The sequence below is a fragment of the Anomaloglossus baeobatrachus genome, unplaced genomic scaffold (assembly GCF_048569485.1).
Source record: "Anomaloglossus baeobatrachus isolate aAnoBae1 unplaced genomic scaffold, aAnoBae1.hap1 Scaffold_589, whole genome shotgun sequence".
In the NCBI taxonomy this organism is placed as follows: Eukaryota; Metazoa; Chordata; class Amphibia; order Anura; family Aromobatidae; genus Anomaloglossus; species Anomaloglossus baeobatrachus.
The window spans coordinates 129,596-152,011 of NW_027444952.1; the positions used below are offsets into that span (position 1 = coordinate 129,596).

Genomic DNA, 22,416 nt, shown 5'->3' on the forward strand with positions numbered 1-22,416 from the left:
CAGGCTCTGCTTAAATGTTAGTAGTGAATCACTCATTACAACATCATGCGGCAGAGAATTCCATAGTCTCACTGCTCGTACAGTAAAGAATCCTCGTCTGTGATTATGATTAAACCTTCTTTCCTCAAGACGTAGCGGATGCCCCCGTGTTCCAGTCGCAGGCCTAGGTGTAAAAAGATCTTGGGCTCTGTAGCACACCGTACCTTGCCTTTTCATACTTTTTGAGCATATTACCCTATCCCGGCCTTCTGGCTAGGAAGGGAAATTTTTATAATCCCGGTCGGAGGTCTGTTCAGCTTTGGGCTGAGAAACTAACACCCGGTTGGAGGTCTGGGTCAGCTTCGGCTGAGAAACCAACACCCGGTTGGAGGTCTGGGTCAGCTTCGGCTGAGAAACCAACACCCGGTTGGAGGTCCGGTTAGCCTTGTGCTGAGAAACCAACACCGGTTGACGGTCCGGGCAGTTTCGGCTGCGAAACCAACAACTAGTAGCTCTCTACTCCACTTGGGTAAGATGCCTGGGTGGACGCTGGGAGCAACGACAAGGCTCAACCAGGCTTCGGCTTGGGGGAGCACCGAAGATCCCTGACCCTTGCTGTGGCCTTCTGGCTCGGAGGGACGGGGTTGATTTTTGGGGACCCTCTCCTCACGGTGGGGTCCACACGAATCCTAGCCTTTGCACTGTTTTTGGTGTGACTTCGGTCATGCATTTTTTGTGGTGCTTTGGAAAGCTTCATTAAATCAAAATCTGTTCTTATCAGTTTAATATCTGATACGTCCCCTATCTGGGGACCATATATTAAATGGATTTTTAGAACAGGGAGATGGAAAAAGAGCTTGCTCTGTCCACTCCACGCATTGACCTGGTATTGCAGTACCTCCAGGAACGGTGCACCCCTTCTTAACCCAGTTTCCAAAAGCAGAACTCAATTCACCTGATTCATATTAGCCCGATTTAATGAATTGGAAGAAAGCATACGTCTTCATATGCACCTCAATTTGGCCCATTCACTTTTCACACTTCCTCCTTTTGTTTTTTATCTTTCACACTTTTGACTTTCTTTATTCATCCAAATAGCAAACTCATCACCACTCAACCTGACCAACTCGGCTATGTCCCCGTGCTGCAGTTCTCTGTCTTATCTAGATCATTTGCAATTGAATGGAATAGATCCCTTTTGGACAAAGTGGATTCACCTGCTGCTGCAGTGACCACAGGTGTGATAAGATCTAGAATTGGCATCTGGTGCGATCTCTCCGCTTCCACTCCAAAGAAAGTTACCTGTTTATTCCTATCATGCATTGGTTTTTGGGGTTTTCTTTGAGTAATGATGATCTCTTTAGTAGTCTGTTGGCGCCCTCTCCTGGAGGAATAGTTTGCTTGCTCTTGGACATTCTAAAAGAGAGGTCATGATAGACATTGAGCTTCTGAGCTCAATTGGGGACAGTCATGGGTGATGAATGTTTGCAACCTACTGCGAAGCCTCATACCGCAATATAAGGAACGTCAAATACTAAGAAAGGGCGGCCTATGAAAGAATTACTACTTTCAATAAGTACACTTAAACGGCTAATTGGGAATAGAAAAACTGTAAAAAGCCCTCTGAGAAAGCCCCCCTCTAACCTTTGATAGTAAGCTTTTCTGTAGTCTGCCTGTTGATGTATTTTCCGTTTGAACTGTGCACAACATGAAGAGACGGAACACTGGCGGCTTGTCACAATGCCCCCCGATGACATCACAATAGCGCTGCTGCCTAGAAAACAAGCTGCGCAGAAGAAGTTGTTCTTTGGGTGGGAGGGTGGGCTAGTGGAAGGAGGGGGCAATCTCTTTTTTTCCCGGGTGGTAGGGGGATGACAGGAGAAGGGAAGCGGGTGGTGAGAAAGGTACAGAGGGCAGGGTTTGGGGGCTGGGAAGGAAAGGGAAAAGATTAGGGTTTGGGGATGATGAAAGGGCTTTCTACGGGTAAGGATGGCAAAGGGTGGCAGTGACGGAAAGTCAGGCAACCTGTCCTGTCCGTCTTTTTGTATCGTGAATTGGAAAGACTGCAAGGGGGAGGGGAGTTGCTTGCGCCCTAAAGGAGGAGTTATTCAGATTCATTGCAGTGGGCGGCGGCTGCAAAACGCACCATTCTTCTTGTTTTTGCTCTGCAAAGCAGCCTTTTCAAGGGTTGGCTTGGGTGACAAAATGTCTTGTGTAGGCGTGGGTTTGTCTCCCTCTCGCTCTCTCTCCCTAAGATGTGTCCGGCATAGGCCAGGGTGCCACTCGAGGCCCAAACCAATTCTGGTTATCGCTTCTCGGCCTTTTGGCTAAGATCAAGTGTAGTATCTGTTCTTATCAGTTTAATATCTGATACGTCCCCTATCTGGGGACCATATATTAAATGGATTTTTAGAACAGGGAGATGGAAAAAGAGCTTGCTCTGTCCACTCCACGCATTGACCTGGTATTGCAGTACCTCCAGGAACGGTGCACCCCTTCTTAACCCAGTTTCCAAAAGCAGAACTCAATTCACCTGATTCATATTAGCCCGATTTAATGAATTGGAAGAAAGCATACGTCTTCATATGCACCTCAATTTGGCCCATTCACTTTTCACACTTCCTCCTTTTGTTTTTTATCTTTCACACTTTTGACTTTCTTTATTCATCCAAATAGCAAACTCATCACCACTCAACCTGACCAACTCGGCTATGTCCCCGTGCTGCAGTTCTCTGTCTTATCTAGATCATTTGCAATTGAATGGAATAGATCCCTTTTGGACAAAGTGGATTCACCTGCTGCTGCAGTGACCACAGGTGTGATAAGATCTAGAATTGGCATCTGGTGCGATCTCTCCGCTTCCACTCCAAAGAAAGTTACCTGTTTATTCCTATCATGCATTGGTTTTTGGGGTTTTCTTTGAGTAATGATGATCTCTTTAGTAGTCTGTTGGCGCCCTCTCCTGGAGGAATAGTTTGCTTGCTCTTGGACATTCTAAAAGAGAGGTCATGATAGACATTGAGCTTCTGAGCTCAATTGGGGACAGTCATGGGTGATGAATGTTTGCAACCTACTGCGAAGCCTCATACCGCAATATAAGGAACGTCAAATACTAAGAAAGGGCGGCCTATGAAAGAATTACTACTTTCAATAAGTACACTTAAACGGCTAATTGGGAATAGAAAAACTGTAAAAAGCCCTCTGAGAAAGCCCCCCTCTAACCTTTGATAGTAAGCTTTTCTGTAGTCTGCCTGTTGATGTATTTTCCGTTTGAACTGTGCACAACATGAAGAGACGGAACACTGGCGGCTTGTCACAATGCCCCCCGATGACATCACAATAGCGCTGCTGCCTAGAAAACAAGCTGCGCAGAAGAAGTTGTTCTTTGGGTGGGAGGGTGGGCTAGTGGAAGGAGGGGGCAATCTCTTTTTTTCCCGGGTGGTAGGGGGATGACAGGAGAAGGGAAGCGGGTGGTGAGAAAGGTACAGAGGGCAGGGTTTGGGGGCTGGGAAGGAAAGGGAAAAGATTAGGGTTTGGGGATGATGAAAGGGCTTTCTACGGGTAAGGATGGCAAAGGGTGGCAGTGACGGAAAGTCAGGCAACCTGTCCTGTCCGTCTTTTTGTATCGTGAATTGGAAAGACTGCAAGGGGGAGGGGAGTTGCTTGCGCCCTAAAGGAGGAGTTATTCAGATTCATTGCAGTGGGCGGCGGCTGCAAAACGCACCATTCTTCTTGTTTTTGCTCTGCAAAGCAGCCTTTTCAAGGGTTGGCTTGGGTGACAAAATGTCTTGTGTAGGCGTGGGTTTGTCTCCCTCTCGCTCTCTCTCCCTAAGATGTGTCCGGCATAGGCCAGGGTGCCACTCGAGGCCCAAACCAATTCTGGTTATCGCTTCTCGGCCTTTTGGCTAAGATCAAGTGTAGTATCTGTTCTTATCAGTTTAATATCTGATACGTCCCCTATCTGGGGACCATATATTAAATGGATTTTTAGAACAGGGAGATGGAAAAAGAGCTTGCTCTGTCCACTCCACGCATTGACCTGGTATTGCAGTACCTCCAGGAACGGTGCACCCCTTCTTAACCCAGTTTCCAAAAGCAGAACTCAATTCACCTGATTCATATTAGCCCGATTTAATGAATTGGAAGAAAGCATACGTCTTCATATGCACCTCAATTTGGCCCATTCACTTTTCACACTTCCTCCTTTTGTTTTTTATCTTTCACACTTTTGACTTTCTTTATTCATCCAAATAGCAAACTCATCACCACTCAACCTGACCAACTCGGCTATGTCCCCGTGCTGCAGTTCTCTGTCTTATCTAGATCATTTGCAATTGAATGGAATAGATCCCTTTTGGACAAAGTGGATTCACCTGCTGCTGCAGTGACCACAGGTGTGATAAGATCTAGAATTGGCATCTGGTGCGATCTCTCCGCTTCCACTCCAAAGAAAGTTACCTGTTTATTCCTATCATGCATTGGTTTTTGGGGTTTTCTTTGAGTAATGATGATCTCTTTAGTAGTCTGTTGGCGCCCTCTCCTGGAGGAATAGTTTGCTTGCTCTTGGACATTCTAAAAGAGAGGTCATGATAGACATTGAGCTTCTGAGCTCAATTGGGGACAGTCATGGGTGATGAATGTTTGCAACCTACTGCGAAGCCTCATACCGCAATATAAGGAACGTCAAATACTAAGAAAGGGCGGCCTATGAAAGAATTACTACTTTCAATAAGTACACTTAAACGGCTAATTGGGAATAGAAAAACTGTAAAAAGCCCTCTGAGAAAGCCCCCCTCTAACCTTTGATAGTAAGCTTTTCTGTAGTCTGCCTGTTGATGTATTTTCCGTTTGAACTGTGCACAACATGAAGAGACGGAACACTGGCGGCTTGTCACAATGCCCCCCGATGACATCACAATAGCGCTGCTGCCTAGAAAACAAGCTGCGCAGAAGAAGTTGTTCTTTGGGTGGGAGGGTGGGCTAGTGGAAGGAGGGGGCAATCTCTTTTTTTCCCGGGTGGTAGGGGGATGACAGGAGAAGGGAAGCGGGTGGTGAGAAAGGTACAGAGGGCAGGGTTTGGGGGCTGGGAAGGAAAGGGAAAAGATTAGGGTTTGGGGATGATGAAAGGGCTTTCTACGGGTAAGGATGGCAAAGGGTGGCAGTGACGGAAAGTCAGGCAACCTGTCCTGTCCGTCTTTTTGTATCGTGAATTGGAAAGACTGCAAGGGGGAGGGGAGTTGCTTGCGCCCTAAAGGAGGAGTTATTCAGATTCATTGCAGTGGGCGGCGGCTGCAAAACGCACCATTCTTCTTGTTTTTGCTCTGCAAAGCAGCCTTTTCAAGGGTTGGCTTGGGTGACAAAATGTCTTGTGTAGGCGTGGGTTTGTCTCCCTCTCGCTATCTCTCCCTAAGATGTGTCCGGCATAGGCCAGGGTGCCACTCGAGGCCCAAACCAATTCTGGTTATCGCTTCGCGGCCTTTTGGCTAAGATCAAGTGTAGTATCTGTTCTTATCAGTTTAATATCTGATACGTCCCCTATCTGGGGACCATATATTAAATGGATTTTTAGAACAGGGAGATGGAAAAAGAGCTTGCTCTGTCCACTCCACGCATTGACCTGGTATTGCAGTACCTCCAGGAACGGTGCACCCCTTCTTAACCCAGTTTCCAAAAGCAGAACTCAATTCACCTGATTCATATTAGCCCGATTTAATGAATTGGAAGAAAGCATACGTCTTCATATGCACCTCAATTTGGCCCATTCACTTTTCACACTTCCTCCTTTTGTTTTTTATCTTTCACACTTTTGACTTTCTTTATTCATCCAAATAGCAAACTCATCACCACTCAACCTGACCAACTCGGCTATGTCCCCGTGCTGCAGTTCTCTGTCTTATCTAGATCATTTGCAATTGAATGGAATAGATCCCTTTTGGACAAAGTGGATTCACCTGCTGCTGCAGTGACCACAGGTGTGATAAGATCTAGAATTGGCATCTGGTGCGATCTCTCCGCTTCCACTCCAAAGAAAGTTACCTGTTTATTCCTATCATGCATTGGTTTTTGGGGTTTTCTTTGAGTAATGATGATCTCTTTAGTAGTCTGTTGGCGCCCTCTCCTGGAGGAATAGTTTGCTTGCTCTTGGACATTCTAAAAGAGAGGTCATGATAGACATTGAGCTTCTGAGCTCAATTGGGGACAGTCATGGGTGATGAATGTTTGCAACCTACTGCGAAGCCTCATACCGCAATATAAGGAACGTCAAATACTAAGAAAGGGCGGCCTATGAAAGAATTACTACTTTCAATAAGTACACTTAAACGGCTAATTGGGAATAGAAAAACTGTAAAAAGCCCTCTGAGAAAGCCCCCCTCTAACCTTTGATAGTAAGCTTTTCTGTAGTCTGCCTGTTGATGTATTTTCCGTTTGAACTGTGCACAACATGAAGAGACGGAACACTGGCGGCTTGTCACAATGCCCCCCGATGACATCACAATAGCGCTGCTGCCTAGAAAACAAGCTGCGCAGAAGAAGTTGTTCTTTGGGTGGGAGGGTGGGCTAGTGGAAGGAGGGGGCAATCTCTTTTTTTCCCGGGTGGTAGGGGGATGACAGGAGAAGGGAAGCGGGTGGTGAGAAAGGTACAGAGGGCAGGGTTTGGGGGCTGGGAAGGAAAGGGAAAAGATTAGGGTTTGGGGATGATGAAAGGGCTTTCTACGGGTAAGGATGGCAAAGGGTGGCAGTGACGGAAAGTCAGGCAACCTGTCCTGTCCGTCTTTTTGTATCGTGAATTGGAAAGACTGCAAGGGGGAGGGGAGCTGCTTGCGCCCTAAAGGAGGAGTTATTCAGATTCATTGCAGTGGGCGGCGGCTGCAAAACGCACCATTCTTCTTGTTTTTGCTCTGCAAAGCAGCCTTTTCAAGGGTTGGCTTGGGTGACAAAATGTCTTGTGTAGGCGTGGGTTTGTCTCCCTCTCGCTCTCTCTCCCTAAGATGTGTCCGGCATAGGCCAGGGTGCCACTCGAGGCCCAAACCAATTCTGGTTATCGCTTCTCGGCCTTTTGGCTAAGATCAAGTGTAGTATCTGTTCTTATCAGTTTAATATCTGATACGTCCCCTATCTGGGGACCATATATTAAATGGATTTTTAGAACAGGGAGATGGAAAAAGAGCTTGCTCTGTCCACTCCACGCATTGACCTGGTATTGCAGTACCTCCAGGAACGGTGCACCCCTTCTTAACCCAGTTTCCAAAAGCAGAACTCAATTCACCTGATTCATATTAGCCCGATTTAATGAATTGGAAGAAAGCATACGTCTTCATATGCACCTCAATTTGGCCCATTCACTTTTCACACTTCCTCCTTTTGTTTTTTATCTTTCACACTTTTGACTTTCTTTATTCATCCAAATAGCAAACTCATCACCACTCAACCTGACCAACTCGGCTATGTCCCCGTGCTGCAGTTCTCTGTCTTATCTAGATCATTTGCAATTGAATGGAATAGATCCCTTTTGGACAAAGTGGATTCACCTGCTGCTGCAGTGACCACAGGTGTGATAAGATCTAGAATTGGCATCTGGTGCGATCTCTCCGCTTCCACTCCAAAGAAAGTTACCTGTTTATTCCTATCATGCATTGGTTTTTGGGGTTTTTTGAGTAATGATGATCTCTTTAGTAGTCTGTTGGCGCCCTCTCCTGGAGGAATAGTTTGCTTGCTCTTGGACATTCTAAAAGAGAGGTCATGATAGACATTGAGCTTCTGAGCTCAATTGGGGACAGTCATGGGTGATGAATGTTTGCAACCTACTGCGAAGCCTCATACCGCAATATAAGGAACGTCAAATACTAAGAAAGGGCGGCCTATGAAAGAATTACTACTTTCAATAAGTACACTTAAACGGCTAATTGGGAATAGAAAAACTGTAAAAAGCCCTCTGAGAAAGCCCCCCTCTAACCTTTGATAGTAAGCTTTTCTGTAGTCTGCCTGTTGATGTATTTTCCGTTTGAACTGTGCACAACATGAAGAGACGGAACACTGGCGGCTTGTCACAATGCCCCCCGATGACATCACAATAGCGCTGCTGCCTAGAAAACAAGCTGCGCAGAAGAAGTTGTTCTTTGGGTGGGAGGGTGGGCTAGTGGAAGGAGGGGGCAATCTCTTTTTTTCCCGGGTGGTAGGGGGATGACAGGAGAAGGGAAGCGGGTGGTGAGAAAGGTACAGAGGGCAGGGTTTGGGGGCTGGGAAGGAAAGGGAAAAGATTAGGGTTTGGGGATGATGAAAGGGCTTTCTACGGGTAAGGATGGCAAAGGGTGGCAGTGACGGAAAGTCAGGCAACCTGTCCTGTCCGTCTTTTTGTATCGTGAATTGGAAAGACTGCAAGGGGGAGGGGAGTTGCTTGCGCCCTAAAGGAGGAGTTATTCAGATTCATTGCAGTGGGCGGCGGCTGCAAAACGCACCATTCTTCTTGTTTTTGCTCTGCAAAGCAGCCTTTTCAAGGGTTGGCTTGGGTGACAAAATGTCTTGTGTAGGCGTGGGTTTGTCTCCCTCTCGCTCTCTCTCCCTAAGATGTGTCCGGCATAGGCCAGGGTGCCACTCGAGGCCCAAACCAATTCTGGTTATCGCTTCTCGGCCTTTTGGCTAAGATCAAGTGTAGTATCGTTCGAAAAGGTGGTTTAAGGCTCCGGCCACCTTAGTACAATGATGCAATGCACACTGGAAGGTTGCGCTTGTTAGTACTTTGGGAGGATAGTATATCCATCTAGAGGAAACCATGGCCCTACCAGGATCGAGGCTATTAGACTGAGTAAGTGTGGGGGTTATGGTGCAATGTGCCCCAGGAATGGACACCCTGGAGGGAGTCTGAACTTGCTAGGTTGGGACCCTGGTAAGCCTCAGACTCTGTCGCACGCCGCGCCTTGCCTATTTATACTTTTCAAGCATATTGCCCTATCCCGGCCTTCTGGCTAAGAAGGGAAATTTTTATAATCCCGGTCGGAGGTCCGGTCAGCTTTGGGCTGAGAAACCAACACCCGGTTGGAGGTCCGGGTCAGCTTTGGCTGAGAAACCAACACCCGGTTGGAGGTCCGGTTAGCCTTGGGCTGAGAAACCAACACCCGGTTGGAGGTCCGGTCAGCCTTGGGCTGAGAAACCAACACCGGTTGACGGTCCGGGCAGTCTCGGCTGCGAAACCAACGACTAGTAGCGCCCTACTCCACTTGGGTAAGATGCCTCGGTGGACGCTGGGAGCAACAACAAGGCTCAACCAGGCTTCGGCCTGGGGGAGCACCAAAGATCCCTGACCCTCGCTGTGGCCTTCTGGCTCGGAGGGACGGGGTTGATTTTTGGGGATCCTCTTCTCACGGAGGGGTCCACACGAATCCTAGCCTTTGCACTGTTTTTGGTGTGACTTCGGTCATGCATTTTTGCGGTGCTTTGGAAAGCTTCATTAAATCAAAAATCTGTTCTTATCAGTTTAATATCTGATACGTCCCCTATCTGGGGACCATATATTAAATGGATTTTTAGAACAGGGAGATGGAAAAAGAGCTTGCTCTGTCCACTCCACGCATTGACCTGGTATTGCAGTACCTCCAGGAACGGTGCACCCCTTCTTAACCCAGTTTCCAAAAGCAGAACTCAATTCACCTGATTCATATTAGCCCGATTTAATGAATTGGAAGAAAGCATACGTCTTCATATGCACCTCAATTTGGCCCATTCACTTTTCACACTTCCTCCTTTTGTTTTTTATCTTTCACACTTTTGACTTTCTTTATTCATCCAAATAGCAAACTCATCACCACTCAACCTGACCAACTCGGCTATGTCCCCGTGCTGCAGTTCTCTGTCTTATCTAGATCATTTGCAATTGAATGGAATAGATCCCTTTTGGACAAAGTGGATTCACCTGCTGCTGCAGTGACCACAGGTGTGATAAGATCTAGAATTGGCATCTGGTGCGATCTCTCCGCTTCCACTCCAAAGAAAGTTACCTGTTTATTCCTATCATGCATTGGTTTTTGGGGTTTTCTTTGAGTAATGATGATCTCTTTAGTAGTCTGTTGGCGCCCTCTCCTGGAGGAATAGTTTGCTTGCTCTTGGACATTCTAAAAGAGAGGTCATGATAGACATTGAGCTTCTGAGCTCAATTGGGGACAGTCATGGGTGATGAATGTTTGCAACCTACTGCGAAGCCTCATACCGCAATATAAGGAACGTCAAATACTAAGAAAGGGCGGCCTATGAAAGAATTACTACTTTCAATAAGTACACTTAAACGGCTAATTGGGAATAGAAAAACTGTAAAAAGCCCTCTGAGAAAGCCCCCCTCTAACCTTTGATAGTAAGCTTTTCTGTAGTCTGCCTGTTGATGTATTTTCCGTTTGAACTGTGCACAACATGAAGAGACGGAACACTGGCGGCTTGTCACAATGCCCCCCGATGACATCACAATAGCGCTGCTGCCTAGAAAACAAGCTGCGCAGAAGAAGTTGTTCTTTGGGTGGGAGGGTGGGCTAGTGGAAGGAGGGGGCAATCTCTTTTTTTCCCGGGTGGTAGGGGGATGACAGGAGAAGGGAAGCGGGTGGTGAGAAAGGTACAGAGGGCAGGGTTTGGGGGCTGGGAAGGAAAGGGAAAAGATTAGGGTTTGGGGATGATGAAAGGGCTTTCTACGGGTAAGGATGGCAAAGGGTGGCAGTGACGGAAAGTCAGGCAACCTGTCCTGTCCGTCTTTTTGTATCGTGAATTGGAAAGACTGCAAGGGGGAGGGGAGTTGCTTGCGCCCTAAAGGAGGAGTTATTCAGATTCATTGCAGTGGGCGGCGGCTGCAAAACGCACCATTCTTCTTGTTTTTGCTCTGCAAAGCAGCCTTTTCAAGGGTTGGCTTGGGTGACAAAATGTCTTGTGTAGGCGTGGGTTTGTCTCCCTCTCGCTCTCTCTCCCTAAGATGTGTCCGGCATAGGCCAGGGTGCCACTCGAGGCCCAAACCAATTCTGGTTATCGCTTCTCGGCCTTTTGGCTAAGATCAAGTGTAGTATCTGTTCTTATCAGTTTAATATCTGATACGTCCCCTATCTGGGGACCATATATTAAATGGATTTTTAGAACAGGGAGATGGAAAAAGAGCTTGCTCTGTCCACTCCACGCATTGACCTGGTATTGCAGTACCTCCAGGAACGGTGCACCCCTTCTTAACCCAGTTTCCAAAAGCAGAACTCAATTCACCTGATTCATATTAGCCCGATTTAATGAATTGGAAGAAAGCATACGTCTTCATATGCACCTCAATTTGGCCCATTCACTTTTCACACTTCCTCCTTTTGTTTTTTATCTTTCACACTTTTGACTTTCTTTATTCATCCAAATAGCAAACTCATCACCACTCAACCTGACCAACTCGGCTATGTCCCCGTGCTGCAGTTCTCTGTCTTATCTAGATCATTTGCAATTGAATGGAATAGATCCCTTTTGGACAAAGTGGATTCACCTGCTGCTGCAGTGACCACAGGTGTGATAAGATCTAGAATTGGCATCTGGTGCGATCTCTCCGCTTCCACTCCAAAGAAAGTTACCTGTTTATTCCTATCATGCATTGGTTTTTGGGGTTTTCTTTGAGTAATGATGATCTCTTTAGTAGTCTGTTGGCGCCCTCTCCTGGAGGAATAGTTTGCTTGCTCTTGGACATTCTAAAAGAGAGGTCATGATAGACATTGAGCTTCTGAGCTCAATTGGGGACAGTCATGGGTGATGAATGTTTGCAACCTACTGCGAAGCCTCATACCGCAATATAAGGAACGTCAAATACTAAGAAAGGGCAGCCTATGAAAGAATTACTACTTTCAATAAGTACACTTAAACGGCTAATTGGGAATAGAAAAACTGTAAAAAGCCCTCTGAGAAAGCCCCCCTCTAACCTTTGATAGTAAGCTTTTCTGTAGTCTGCCTGTTGATGTATTTTCCGTTTGAACTGTGCACAACATGAAGAGACGGAACACTGGCGGCTTGTCACAATGCCCCCCGATGACATCACAATAGCGCTGCTGCCTAGAAAACAAGCTGCGCAGAAGAAGTTGTTCTTTGGGTGGGAGGGTGGGCTAGTGGAAGGAGGGGGCAATCTCTTTTTTTCCCGGGTGGTAGGGGGATGACAGGAGAAGGGAAGCGGGTGGTGAGAAAGGTACAGAGGGCAGGGTTTGGGGGCTGGGAAGGAAAGGGAAAAGATTAGGGTTTGGGGATGATGAAAGGGCTTTCTACGGGTAAGGATGGCAAAGGGTGGCAGTGACGGAAAGTCAGGCAACCTGTCCTGTCCGTCTTTTTGCATCGTGAATTGGAAAGACTGCAAGGGGGAGGGGAGTTGCTTGCGCCCTAAAGGAGGAGTTATTCAGATTCATTGCAGTGGGCGGCGGCTGCAAAACGCACCATTCTTCTTGTTTTTGCTCTGCAAAGCAGCCTTTTCAAGGGTTGGCTTGGGTGACAAAATGTCTTGTGTAGGCGTGGGTTTGTCTCCCTCTCGCTCTCTCTCCCTAAGATGTGTCCGGCATAGGCCAGGGTGCCACTCGAGGCCCAAACCAATTCTGGTTATCGCTTCTCGGCCTTTTGGCTAAGATCAAGTGTAGTATCTGTTCTTATCAGTTTAATATCTGATACGTCCCCTATCTGGGGACCATATATTAAATGGATTTTTAGAACAGGGAGATGGAAAAAGAGCTTGCTCTGTCCACTCCACGCATTGACCTGGTATTGCAGTACCTCCAGGAACGGTGCACCCCTTCTTAACCCAGTTTCCAAAAGCAGAACTCAATTCACCTGATTCATATTAGCCCGATTTAATGAATTGGAAGAAAGCATACGTCTTCATATGCACCTCAATTTGGCCCATTCACTTTTCACACTTCCTCCTTTTGTTTTTTATCTTTCACACTTTTGACTTTCTTTATTCATCCAAATAGCAAACTCATCACCACTCAACCTGACCAACTCGGCTATGTCCCCGTGCTGCAGTTCTCTGTCTTATCTAGATCATTTGCAATTGAATGGAATAGATCCCTTTTGGACAAAGTGGATTCACCTGCTGCTGCAGTGACCACAGGTGTGATAAGATCTAGAATTGGCATCTGGTGCGATCTCTCCGCTTCCACTCCAAAGAAAGTTACCTGTTTATTCCTATCATGCATTGGTTTTTGGGGTTTTCTTTGAGTAATGATGATCTCTTTAGTAGTCTGTTGGCGCCCTCTCCTGGAGGAATAGTTTGCTTGCTCTTGGACATTCTAAAAGAGAGGTCATGATAGACATTGAGCTTCTGAGCTCAATTGGGGACAGTCATGGGTGATGAATGTTTGCAACCTACTGCGAAGCCTCATACCGCAATATAAGGAACGTCAAATACTAAGAAAGGGCGGCCTATGAAAGAATTACTACTTTCAATAAGTACACTTAAACGGCTAATTGGGAATAGAAAAACTGTAAAAAGCCCTCTGAGAAAGCCCCCCTCTAACCTTTGATAGTAAGCTTTTCTGTAGTCTGCCTGTTGATGTATTTTCCGTTTGAACTGTGCACAACATGAAGAGACGGAACACTGGCGGCTTGTCACAATGCCCCCCGATGACATCACAATAGCGCTGCTGCCTAGAAAACAAGCTGCGCAGAAGAAGTTGTTCTTTGGGTGGGAGGGTGGGCTAGTGGAAGGAGGGGGCAATCTCTTTTTTTCCCGGGTGGTAGGGGGATGACAGGAGAAGGGAAGCGGGTGGTGAGAAAGGTACAGAGGGCAGGGTTTGGGGGCTGGGAAGGAAAGGGAAAAGATTAGGGTTTGGGGATGATGAAAGGGCTTTCTACGGGTAAGGATGGCAAAGGGTGGCAGTGACGGAAAGTCAGGCAACCTGTCCTGTCCGTCTTTTTGTATCGTGAATTGGAAAGACTGCAAGGGGGAGGGGAGTTGCTTGCGCCCTAAAGGAGGAGTTATTCAGATTCATTGCAGTGGGCGGCGGCTGCAAAACGCACCATTCTTCTTGTTTTTGCTCTGCAAAGCAGCCTTTTCAAGGGTTGGCTTGGGTGACAAAATGTCTTGTGTAGGCGTGGGTTTGTCTCCCTCTCGCTCTCTCTCCCTAAGATGTGTCCGGCATAGGCCAGGGTGCCACTCGAGGCCCAAACCAATTCTGGTTATCGCTTCTCGGCCTTTTGGCTAAGATCAAGTGTAGTATCTGTTCTTATCAGTTTAATATCTGATACGTCCCCTATCTGGGGACCATATATTAAATGGATTTTTAGAACAGGGAGATGGAAAAAGAGCTTGCTCTGTCCACTCCACGCATTGACCTGGTATTGCAGTACCTCCAGGAACGGTGCACCCCTTCTTAACCCAGTTTCCAAAAGCAGAACTCAATTCACCTGATTCATATTAGCCCGATTTAATGAATTGGAAGAAAGCATACGTCTTCATATGCAGCTCAATTTGGCCCATTCACTTTTCACACTTCCTCCTTTTGTTTTTTATCTTTCACACTTTTGACTTTCTTTATTCATCCAAATAGCAAACTCATCACCACTCAACCTGACCAACTCGGCTATGTCCCCGTGCTGCAGTTCTCTGTCTTATCTAGATCATTTGCAATTGAATGGAATAGATCCCTTTTGGACAAAGTGGATTCACCTGCTGCTGCAGTGACCACAGGTGTGATAAGATCTAGAATTGGCATCTGGTGCGATCTCTCCGCATCCACTCCAAAGAAAGTTACCTGTTTATTCCTATCATGCATTGGTTTTTGGGGTTTTCTTTGAGTAATGATGATCTCTTTAGTAGTCTGTTGGCGCCCTCTCCTGGAGGAATAGTTTGCTTGCTCTTGGACATTCTAAAAGAGAGGTCATGATAGACATTGAGCTTCTGAGCTCAATTGGGGACAGTCATGGGTGATGAATGTTTGCAACCTACTGCGAAGCCTCATACCGCAATATAAGGAACGTCAAATACTAAGAAAGGGCGGCCTATGAAAGAATTACTACTTTCAATAAGTACACTTAAACGGCTAATTGGGAATAGAAAAACTGTAAAAAGCCCTCTGAGAAAGCCCCCCTCTAACCTTTGATAGTAAGCTTTTCTGTAGTCTGCCTGTTGATGTATTTTCCGTTTGAACTGTGCACAACATGAAGAGACGGAACACTGGCGGCTTGTCACAATGCCCCCCGATGACATCACAATAGCGCTGCTGCCTAGAAAACAAGCTGCGCAGAAGAAGTTGTTCTTTGGGTGGGAGGGTGGGCTAGTGGAAGGAGGGGGCAATCTCTTTTTTTCCCGGGTGGTAGGGGGATGACAGGAGAAGGGAAGCGGGTGGTGAGAAAGGTACAGAGGGCAGGGTTTGGGGGCTGGGAAGGAAAGGGAAAAGATTAGGGTTTGGGGATGATGAAAGGGCTTTCTACGGGTAAGGATGGCAAAGGGTGGCAGTGACGGAAAGTCAGGCAACCTGTCCTGTCCGTCTTTTTGTATCGTGAATTGGAAAGACTGCAAGGGGGAGGGGAGTTGCTTGCGCCCTAAAGGAGGAGTTATTCAGATTCATTGCAGTGGGCGGCGGCTGCAAAACGCACCATTCTTCTTGTTTTTGCTCTGCAAAGCAGCCTTTTCAAGGGTTGGCTTGGGTGACAAAATGTCTTGTGTAGGCGTGGGTTTGTCTCCCTCTCGCTCTCTCTCCCTAAGATGTGTCCGGCATAGGCCAGGGTGCCACTCGAGGCCCAAACCAATTCTGGTTATCGCTTCTCGGCCTTTTGGCTAAGATCAAGTGTAGTATCTGTTCTTATCAGTTTAATATCTGATACGTCCCCTATCTGGGGACCATATATTAAATGGATTTTTAGAACAGGGAGATGGAAAAAGAGCTTGCTCTGTCCACTCCACGCATTGACCTGGTATTGCAGTACCTCCAGGAACGGTGCACCCCTTCTTAACCCAGTTTCCAAAAGCAGAACTCAATTCACCTGATTCATATTAGCCCGATTTAATGAATTGGAAGAAAGCATACGTCTTCATATGCACCTCAATTTGGCCCATTCACTTTTCACACTTCCTCCTTTTGTTTTTTATCTTTCACACTTTTGACTTTCTTTATTCATCCAAATAGCAAACTCATCACCACTCAACCTGACCAACTCGGCTATGTCCCCGTGCTGCAGTTCTCTGTCTTATCTAGATCATTTGCAATTGAATGGAATAGATCCCTTTTGGACAAAGTGGATTCACCTGCTGCTGCAGTGACCACAGGTGTGATAAGATCTAGAATTGGCATCTGGTGCGATCTCTCCGCTTCCACTCCAAAGAAAGTTACCTGTTTATTCCTATCATGCATTGGTTTTTGGGGTTTTCTTTGAGTAATGATGATCTCTTTAGTAGTCTGTTGGCGCCCTCTCCTGGAGGAATAGTTTGCTTGCTCTTGGACATTCTAAAAGAGAGGTCATGATAGACATTGAGCTTCTGAGCTCAATTGGGGACAGTCATGGGTGATGAATGTTTGCAACCTACTGCGAAGCCTCATACCGCAATATAAGGAACGTCAAATACTAAGAAAGGGCGGCCTATGAAAGAATTACTACTTTCAATAAGTACACTTAAACGGCTAATTGGGAATAGAAAAACTGTAAAAAGCCCTCTGAGAAAGCCCCCCTCTAACCTTTGATAGTAAGCTTTTCTGTAGTCTGCCTGTTGATGTATTTTCCGTTTGAACTGTGCACAACATGAAGAGACGGAACACTGGCGGCTTGTCACAATGCCCCCCGATGACATCACAATAGCGCTGCTGCCTAGAAAACAAGCTGCGCAGAAGAAGTTGTTCTTTGGGTGGGAGGGTGGGCTAGTGGAAGGAGGGGGCAATCTCTTTTTTTCCCGGGTGGTAGGAGGATGACAGGAGAAGGGAAGCGGGTGGTGAGAAAGGTACAGAGGGCAGGGTTTGGGGGCTGGGAAGGAAAGGGAAAAGATTAGGGTTTGGGGATGATGAAAGGGCTTTCTACGGGTAAGGATGGCAAAGGGTGGCAGTGACGGAAAGTCAGGCAACCTGTCCTGTCCGTCTTTTTGTATCGTGAATTGGAAAGACTGCAAGGGGGAGGGGAGTTGCTTGCGCCCTAAAGGAGGAGTTATTCAGATTCATTGCAGTGGGCGGCGGCTGCAAAACGCACCATTCTTCTTGTTTTTGCTCTGCAAAGCAGCCTTTTCAAGGGTTGGCTTGGGTGACAAAATGTCTTGTGTAGGCGTGGGTTTGTCTCCCTCTCGCTCTCTCTCCCTAAGATGTGTCCGGCATAGGCCAGGGTGCCACTCGAGGCCCAAACCAATTCTGGTTATCGCTTCTCGGCCTTTTGGCTAAGATCAAGTGTAGTATCTGTTCTTATCAGTTTAATATCTGATACGTCCCCTATCTGGGGACCATATATTAAATGGATTTTTAGAACAGGGAGATGGAAAAAGAGCTTGCTCTGTCCACTCCACGCATTGACCTGGTATTGCAGTACCTCCAGGAACGGTGCACCCCTTCTTAACCCAGTTTCCAAAAGCAGAACTCAATTCACCTGATTCATATTAGCCCGATTTAATGAATTGGAAGAAAGCATACGTCTTCATATGCACCTCAATTTGGCCCATTCACTTTTCACACTTCCTCCTTTTGTTTTTTATCTTTCACACTTTTGACTTTCTTTATTCATCCAAATAGCAAACTCATCACCACTCAACCTGACCAACTCGGCTATGTCCCCGTGCTGCAGTTCTCTGTCTTATCTAGATCATTTGCAATTGAATGGAATAGATCCCTTTTGGACAAAGTGGATTCACCTGCTGCTGCAGTGACCACAGGTGTGATAAGATCTAGAATTGGCATCTGGTGCGATCTCTCCGCTTCCACTCCAAAGAAAGTTACCTGTTTATTCCTATCATGCATTGGTTTTTGGGGTTTTCTTTGAGTAATGATGATCTCTTTAGTAGTCTGTTGGCGCCCTCTCCTGGAGGAATAGTTTGCTTGCTCTTGGACATTCTAAAAGAGAGGTCATGATAGACATTGAGCTTCTGAGCTCAATTGGGGACAGTCATGGGTGATGAATGTTTGCAACCTACTGCGAAGCCTCATACCGCAATATAAGGAACGTCAAATACTAAGAAAGGGCGGCCTATGAAAGAATTACTACTTTCAATAAGTACACTTAAACGGCTAATTGGGAATAGAAAAACTGTAAAAAGCCCTCTGAGAAAGCCCCCCTCTAACCTTTGATAGTAAGCTTTTCTGTAGTCTGCCTGTTGATGTATTTTCCGTTTGAACTGTGCACAACATGAAGAGACGGAACACTGGCGGCTTGTCACAATGCCCCCCGATGACATCACAATAGCGCTGCTGCCTAGAAAACAAGCTGCGCAGAAGAAGTTGTTCTTTGGGTGGGAGGGTGGGCTAGTGGAAGGAGGGGGCAATCTCTTTTTTTCCCGGGTGGTAGGGGGATGACAGGAGAAGGGAAGCGGGTGGTGAGAAAGGTACAGAGGGCAGGGTTTGGGGGCTGGGAAGGAAAGGGAAAAGATTAGGGTTTGGGGATGATGAAAGGGCTTTCTACGGGTAAGGATGGCAAAGGGTGGCAGTGACGGAAAGTCAGGCAACCTGTCCTGTCCGTCTTTTTGTATCGTGAATTGGAAAGACTGCAAGGGGGAGGGGAGTTGCTTGCGCCCTAAAGGAGGAGTTATTCAGATTCATTGCAGTGGGCGGCGGCTGCAAAACGCACCATTCTTCTTGTTTTTGCTCTGCAAAGCAGCCTTTTCAAGGGTTGGCTTGGGTGACAAAATGTCTTGTGTAGGCGTGGGTTTGTCTCCCTCTCGCTCTCTCTCCCTAAGATGTGTCCGGCATAGGCCAGGGTGCCACTCGAGGCCCAAACCAATTCTGGTTATCGCTTCTCGGCCTTTTGGCTAAGATCAAGTGTAGTATCTGTTCTTATCAGTTTAATATCTGATACGTCCCCTATCTGGGGACCATATATTAAATGGATTTTTAGAACAGGGAGATGGAAAAAGAGCTTGCTCTGTCCACTCCACGCATTGACCTGGTATTGCAGTACCTCCAGGAACGGTGCACCCCTTCTTAACCCAGTTTCCAAAAGCAGAACTCAATTCACCTGATTCATATTAGCCCGATTTAATGAATTGGAAGAAAGCATACGTCTTCATATGCACCTCAATTTGGCCCATTCACTTTTCACACTTCCTCCTTTTGTTTTTTATCTTTCACACTTTTGACTTTCTTTATTCATCCAAATAGCAAACTCATCACCACTCAACCTGACCAACTCGGCTATGTCCCCGTGCTGCAGTTCTCTGTCTTATCTAGATCATTTGCAATTGAATGGAATAGATCCCTTTTGGACAAAGTGGATTCACCTGCTGCTGCAGTGACCACAGGTGTGATAAGATCTAGAATTGGCATCTGGTGCGATCTCTCCGCTTCCACTCCAAAGAAAGTTACCTGTTTATTCCTATCATGCATTGGTTTTTGGGGTTTTCTTTGAGTAATGATGATCTCTTTAGTAGTCTGTTGGCGCCCTCTCCTGGAGGAATAGTTTGCTTGCTCTTGGACATTCTAAAAGAGAGGTCATGATAGACATTGAGCTTCTGAGCTCAATTGGGGACAGTCATGGGTGATGAATGTTTGCAACCTACTGCGAAGCCTCATACCGCAATATAAGGAACGTCAAATACTAAGAAAGGGCGGCCTATGAAAGAATTACTACTTTCAATAAGTACACTTAAACGGCTAATTGGGAATAGAAAAACTGTAAAAAGCCCTCTGAGAAAGCCCCCCTCTAACCTTTGATAGTAAGCTTTTCTGTAGTCTGCCTGTTGATGTATTTTCCGTTTGAACTGTGCACAACATGAAGAGACGGAACACTGGCGGCTTGTCACAATGCCCCCCGATGACATCACAATAGCGCTGCTGCCTAGAAAACAAGCTGCGCAGAAGAAGTTGTTCTTTGGGTGGGAGGGTGGGCTAGTGGAAGGAGGGGGCAATCTCTTTTTTTCCCGGGTGGTAGGGGGATGACAGGAGAAGGGAAGCGGGTGGTGAGAAAGGTACAGAGGGCAGGGTTTGGGGGCTGGGAAGGAAAGGGAAAAGATTAGGGTTTGGGGATGATGAAAGGGCTTTCTACGGGTAAGGATGGCAAAGGGTGGCAGTGACGGAAAGTCAGGCAACCTGTCCTGTCCGTCTTTTTGTATCGTGAATTGGAAAGACTGCAAGGGGGAGGGGAGTTGCTTGCGCCCTAAAGGAGGAGTTATTCAGATTCATTGCAGTGGGCGGCGGCTGCAAAACGCACCATTCTTCTTGTTTTTGCTCTGCAAAGCAGCCTTTTCAAGGGTTGGCTTGGGTGACAAAATGTCTTGTGTAGGCGTGGGTTTGTCTCCCTCTCGCTCTCTCTCCCTAAGATGTGTCCGGCATAGGCCAGGGTGCCACTCGAGGCCCAAACCAATTCTGGTTATCGCTTCTCGGCCTTTTGGCTAAGATCAAGTGTAGTATCTGTTCTTATCAGTTTAATATCTGATACGTCCCCTATCTGGGGACCATATATTAAATGGATTTTTAGAACAGGGAGATGGAAAAAGAGCTTGCTCTGTCCACTCCACGCATTGACCTGGTATTGCAGTACCTCCAGGAACGGTGCACCCCTTCTTAACCCAGTTTCCAAAAGCAGAACTCAATTCACCTGATTCATATTAGCCCGATTTAATGAATTGGAAGAAAGCATACGTCTTCATATGCACCTCAATTTGGCCCATTCACTTTTCACACTTCCTCCTTTTGTTTTTTATCTTTCACACTTTTGACTTTCTTTATTCATCCAAATAGCAAACTCATCACCACTCAACCTGACCAACTCGGCTATGTCCCCGTGCTGCAGTTCTCTGTCTTATCTAGATCATTTGCAATTGAATGGAATAGATCCCTTTTGGACAAAGTGGATTCACCTGCTGCTGCAGTGACCACAGGTGTGATAAGATCTAGAATTGGCATCTGGTGCGATCTCTCCGCTTCCACTCCAAAGAAAGTTACCTGTTTATTCCTATCATGCATTGGTTTTTGGGGTTTTCTTTGAGTAATGATGATCTCTTTAGTAGTCTGTTGGCGCCCTCTCCTGGAGGAATAGTTTGCTTGCTCTTGGACATTCTAAAAGAGAGGTCATGATAGACATTGAGCTTCTGAGCTCAATTGGGGACAGTCATGGGTGATGAATGTTTGCAACCTACTGCGAAGCCTCATACCGCAATATAAGGAACGTCAAATACTAAGAAAGGGCGGCCTATGAAAGAATTACTACTTTCAATAAGTACACTTAAACGGCTAATTGGGAATAGAAAAACTGTAAAAAGCCCTCTGAGAAAGCCCCCCTCTAACCTTTGATAGTAAGCTTTTCTGTAGTCTGCCTGTTGATGTATTTTCCGTTTGAACTGTGCACAACATGAAGAGACGGAACACTGGCGGCTTGTCACAATGCCCCCCGATGACATCACAATAGCGCTGCTGCCTAGAAAACAAGCTGCGCAGAAGAAGTTGTTCTTTGGGTGGGAGGGTGGGCTAGTGGAAGGAGGGGGCAATCTCTTTTTTTCCCGGGTGGTAGGGGGATGACAGGAGAAGGGAAGCGGGTGGTGAGAAAGGTACAGAGGGCAGGGTTTGGGGGCTGGGAAGGAAAGGGAAAAGATTAGGGTTTGGGGATGATGAAAGGGCTTTCTACGGGTAAGGATGGCAAAGGGTGGCAGTGACGGAAAGTCAGGCAACCTGTCCTGTCCGTCTTTTTGTATCGTGAATTGGAAAGACTGCAAGGGGGAGGGGAGTTGCTTGCGCCCTAAAGGAGGAGTTATTCAGATTCATTGCAGTGGGCGGCGGCTGCAAAACGCACCATTCTTCTTGTTTTTGCTCTGCAAAGCAGCCTTTTCAAGGGTTGGCTTGGGTGACAAAATGTCTTGTGTAGGCGTGGGTTTGTCTCCCTCTCGCTCTCTCTCCCTAAGATGTGTCCGGCATAGGCCAGGGTGCCACTCGAGGCCCAAACCAATTCTGGTTATCGCTTCTCGGCCTTTTGGCTAAGATCAAGTGTAGTATCTGTTCTTATCAGTTTAATATCTGATACGTCCCCTATCTGGGGACCATATATTAAATGGATTTTTAGAACAGGGAGATGGAAAAAGAGCTTGCTCTGTCCACTCCACGCATTGACCTGGTATTGCAGTACCTCCAGGAACGGTGCACCCCTTCTTAACCCAGTTTCCAAAAGCAGAACTCAATTCACCTGATTCATATTAGCCCGATTTAATGAATTGGAAGAAAGCATACGTCTTCATATGCACCTCAATTTGGCCCATTCACTTTTCACACTTCCTCCTTTTGTTTTTTATCTTTCACACTTTTGACTTTCTTTATTCATCCAAATAGCAAACTCATCACCACTCAACCTGAC

The 22,416-nt window shown here is 46.6% G+C and overlaps 14 non-coding genes and 1 pseudogene across 14 annotated transcripts; all 15 read left to right on the forward strand.

Annotated features, from left to right (window-relative positions):
• Nucleotides 1-703: 703 nt before the first annotated feature.
• On the forward strand, nucleotides 704-899 carry LOC142285111 (U2 spliceosomal RNA). Its single transcript, XR_012746539.1, has one exon. It is a non-coding gene; the product is annotated as a U2 spliceosomal RNA (small nuclear RNA).
• A 1,387-nt stretch (nucleotides 900-2,286) lies between these two features.
• LOC142285069 (U2 spliceosomal RNA) lies at nucleotides 2,287-2,477 on the forward strand. Its single transcript, XR_012746492.1, has one exon. It is a non-coding gene; the product is annotated as a U2 spliceosomal RNA (small nuclear RNA).
• A 1,387-nt stretch (nucleotides 2,478-3,864) lies between these two features.
• Nucleotides 3,865-4,055, forward strand: LOC142285070 (U2 spliceosomal RNA). Its single transcript, XR_012746494.1, has one exon. It is a non-coding gene; the product is annotated as a U2 spliceosomal RNA (small nuclear RNA).
• Nucleotides 4,056-5,442: 1,387 nt separating this feature from the next.
• LOC142285102 (U2 spliceosomal RNA) lies at nucleotides 5,443-5,633 on the forward strand. Its single transcript, XR_012746529.1, has one exon. It is a non-coding gene; the product is annotated as a U2 spliceosomal RNA (small nuclear RNA).
• A 1,387-nt stretch (nucleotides 5,634-7,020) lies between these two features.
• On the forward strand, nucleotides 7,021-7,211 carry LOC142285071 (U2 spliceosomal RNA). The gene has a single exon (XR_012746495.1). It is a non-coding gene; the product is annotated as a U2 spliceosomal RNA (small nuclear RNA).
• Nucleotides 7,212-8,596: 1,385 nt separating this feature from the next.
• LOC142285118 (U2 spliceosomal RNA) lies at nucleotides 8,597-8,738 on the forward strand (annotated as a pseudogene).
• A 655-nt stretch (nucleotides 8,739-9,393) lies between these two features.
• On the forward strand, nucleotides 9,394-9,589 carry LOC142285112 (U2 spliceosomal RNA). Its single transcript, XR_012746541.1, has one exon. It is a non-coding gene; the product is annotated as a U2 spliceosomal RNA (small nuclear RNA).
• A 1,387-nt stretch (nucleotides 9,590-10,976) lies between these two features.
• Nucleotides 10,977-11,167, forward strand: LOC142285072 (U2 spliceosomal RNA). The gene has a single exon (XR_012746496.1). It is a non-coding gene; the product is annotated as a U2 spliceosomal RNA (small nuclear RNA).
• Nucleotides 11,168-12,554: 1,387 nt separating this feature from the next.
• On the forward strand, nucleotides 12,555-12,745 carry LOC142285073 (U2 spliceosomal RNA). Its single transcript, XR_012746497.1, has one exon. It is a non-coding gene; the product is annotated as a U2 spliceosomal RNA (small nuclear RNA).
• A 1,387-nt stretch (nucleotides 12,746-14,132) lies between these two features.
• Nucleotides 14,133-14,323, forward strand: LOC142285074 (U2 spliceosomal RNA). Its single transcript, XR_012746498.1, has one exon. It is a non-coding gene; the product is annotated as a U2 spliceosomal RNA (small nuclear RNA).
• A 1,387-nt stretch (nucleotides 14,324-15,710) lies between these two features.
• Nucleotides 15,711-15,901, forward strand: LOC142285076 (U2 spliceosomal RNA). Its single transcript, XR_012746501.1, has one exon. It is a non-coding gene; the product is annotated as a U2 spliceosomal RNA (small nuclear RNA).
• A 1,387-nt stretch (nucleotides 15,902-17,288) lies between these two features.
• On the forward strand, nucleotides 17,289-17,479 carry LOC142285077 (U2 spliceosomal RNA). Its single transcript, XR_012746502.1, has one exon. It is a non-coding gene; the product is annotated as a U2 spliceosomal RNA (small nuclear RNA).
• Nucleotides 17,480-18,866: 1,387 nt separating this feature from the next.
• On the forward strand, nucleotides 18,867-19,057 carry LOC142285078 (U2 spliceosomal RNA). The gene has a single exon (XR_012746503.1). It is a non-coding gene; the product is annotated as a U2 spliceosomal RNA (small nuclear RNA).
• A 1,387-nt stretch (nucleotides 19,058-20,444) lies between these two features.
• Nucleotides 20,445-20,635, forward strand: LOC142285079 (U2 spliceosomal RNA). Its single transcript, XR_012746504.1, has one exon. It is a non-coding gene; the product is annotated as a U2 spliceosomal RNA (small nuclear RNA).
• Nucleotides 20,636-22,022: 1,387 nt separating this feature from the next.
• On the forward strand, nucleotides 22,023-22,213 carry LOC142285081 (U2 spliceosomal RNA). Its single transcript, XR_012746506.1, has one exon. It is a non-coding gene; the product is annotated as a U2 spliceosomal RNA (small nuclear RNA).
• The last annotated feature ends 203 nt before the right edge of the window (nucleotides 22,214-22,416 follow it).